The sequence below is a fragment of the Antennarius striatus genome, chromosome 6 (assembly GCF_040054535.1).
Source record: "Antennarius striatus isolate MH-2024 chromosome 6, ASM4005453v1, whole genome shotgun sequence".
NCBI lineage: Eukaryota > Metazoa > Chordata > Actinopteri > Lophiiformes > Antennariidae > Antennarius > Antennarius striatus.
Genome location: NC_090781.1, coordinates 8,974,023 through 8,976,981, shown reverse-complemented (window position 1 = coordinate 8,976,981; position 2,959 = coordinate 8,974,023).

The following is a 2,959-nucleotide window of genomic DNA, read 5'->3' as shown; positions in this document are numbered from 1 at the left end:
CTAATCTTCATGCCAAACCAAGAGGGAGGCGCATTCTAAAGCCAAAGCCCTCATTCAACGCCAGGTCAGGGAGCTTAAAAACACATGGTGGACAGAGAAAGCCAGAGAAATTGAAGAGCTTGCAGATGTTGGGGATACAATGAGCTTCTTCAATGCGACTAAACCTGTATATGGACCCAGTCAGCACATATCAAGCCCCCTCTGGTCCAAGGACAGGCAAAACATCATGAAGACAGATGATGAGATCAAGAACTGCTGGAAAGAACATTTTGGGGGGCTCTTAAACCAGAGAACAACGGTTGATAAGGACTTCCTTGACTGAATCCCACAGTGTCCCACGAAGGAGAGCATGGGTGATGCACCAGGACTGTTGGAGGTTCAAGATCCCATCGCGCAACTGCGGAACAACAAAGCTGTTGTTTCGGCTGGGATCCCTGATGGGATCCCAGCCGAAATCCTGAAGGCCGGAGGAGATAACCTCCTTCAGCATCTGCCTGCCTTCATCACCAAGATCTGGCAAAGGGAGGCAATACCTGCAGACCTCAGAGATGCACTCATTGTCGTCCTGTTTAAGAAGGGTGACTAGGCAGACTGTGGGAACTACAGGGGCATCTCACTACTCTCCACAACTGGTAAGATCATTGCTCGCATTCTGTTCAAGAGATTCCATCCAACATCTGAAGAAATCCTCCCTGAATCCCAGTGTGGCACTTGTCCTGCCCGTGGTACAGTTGACATGATCTTCACTGCCCAACAGATACAAAAAAAATGCAAGGAACAAAAACAACCATTATATATGGCATTCATTGACCTAATGAAGGCTTTTGACTCGGTGAACCATGAAGCCCTCTGGAAAATCCTTTCAAAATGTGGATGTCCAGAAAAGTACATCAGGATCCTGCGGCTCTTACATGACAACATGTCAGCAACAGTCCTCTGCAGTGGCAGTGAGACTGAGCCTTTCAAGGTAGAGACTGGCGTCAAACAAGGATGCATTATTGCCCCCACTCTGTTTGCATTCTTTATTGCAGCTATTATCCAACTAATTGGTCACAGCCTACCCTCCGGTGTTCAGATCATCTACAGAACTGATGGCAAACTGTTCAACCTTAACCGTTTCAAGGCAAAGTCTAAGATCTCTCGCACGTCCATCGTGGAACTGCAATATGCAGACGACAATGCCATCGTCGCCCACACAGAGGAAGATCTTCAGATGATACTTGATGCTTTTATTGTAGCATACAAACTCCTTGGATTGGCCATAAATGTAAAAAAGACCAAGGTTCTCCATCAACCTCCACCAGACTCCTCCATAATCCAACCAACAATAATGATCGACAATGCAGTCCTTGAAAACGTGGACCAGTTCCCCTACTTGGGTAGCCATCTCTCCTCAAGGGCAGACATTGACTGCGAAGTACATCATCGCATCTGCTGTGCAGGTGGGGCTTTTGCAAAGCTCCGCAGAAGAGTCTTTGAAAACTCTGACCTGATGGCTAAGACAAAGCTCCTTGTCTACAAGGCAGTTGTCCTGCCCACACACTTATATGGTGCAGAGACATGGACCACCTACAGCAGACACATAAGAGCCCTTGAGTCCTACCACCAGAGGTGCCTCCGCAAAATCTTGCACATCGATTGGAAGGAGAGGTGCACAAATGTGGGCGTGCTTGAGGAGGCAGACATAGACAGCATTGGCACAACCATCTGTAAGCACCAACTCAGATGGATAGGCCACGTTGTGCGAATGCCAGACACTCGCCTTCCCAAGCAGGTACTCTACTCAGAGCTGGCAACTGGTCAGAGAGCTCCTGGAGGTCAGAAAAAGCGTTTCAAGGACAACATCAGGATCAGCCTCAAGCAGTTCAACATAAACAGCATAGGCTGGGAAGACCTTGCTAGAAAAAGAAGCACATGGAGGAAATGTATACACGAGGGAGCCATGTTCCACGAAAGTAAGCTCCGCCGGGTTGCCACAGTCAAGAGGCAGCAACGAAAGGAGAGATCAGCAACCACCGTCAGAGTGGCCATTCCACATTCCACTCCCAGCACCTCATACCCATGCCCACATTGCCCAAAAGTGTGTGGTTCCAGAATTGGACTTCACAGTCATTTGAGGACCCACAACAAGGACCAACCAGCAGGACCATCATACTCGACCCCGAGTGATCGCCGATGGTGTGTGTGTGTGTGTGTGTGTGTGTGTGTGTGTGTGTGTGTGTGTGTGTGTGTGTGTGTGTGTGTGTGTGTGTGTGTGTGTGTGTGTGTGTGTGTGTGTGTGTGTGTGCTTATATACATTTAACTGAAGAGACAGTACATTATGTTGTTGAGTGGGGGAATGTGTCAGCTGTTCGGATCTAAGCAGAGGGTCAGCTGTGTGACCTTCTGTCTGTACGAAGACATGTTCCCTTAGTGAGGATGACCATCATGTCAATGCTAACTTCAGGAGTTTATAAGGTGTGTTATCTGAGGTGGAGTCATGTTCCAACACAGACTCAAGAAGTCTGTCTAAAATATGACACACCATTATCAGACTTTAGCATGTTGGGCTGCTAGCTTCTTTCTTTTGGATGTTGCTGAAATATATTGGAATCAGCTCAATGTTTTATGGTAAAGTGGGTTTGAGTCATGTAGCTTAAGCCTAAATAATTTGACCATAACTGTTTAGGCCTCACTCCTGAAGCTTGAAATGTGTGGATAGTCAGAATGCTTGTTATATTTAGAGGTCTGGATTCAAGCGTTCTGAGGCAACATATCAGATTTGTTGCACAATTCTGCAATATCCCCTTCCAGAGTAAAGTTACCATGACATCCAAAGCCAGGTGTCCCGCTACATTGAGCTCTCAGCCACAGAAAGCCTCTGTGTGTCTTCACAAGCTTTCTGATCTACTTGACTTTTGTAAGTTGCAGATCTTCACACGTCAGCTACTGAAAATAAAATGCTGCATCTTCTCAACAT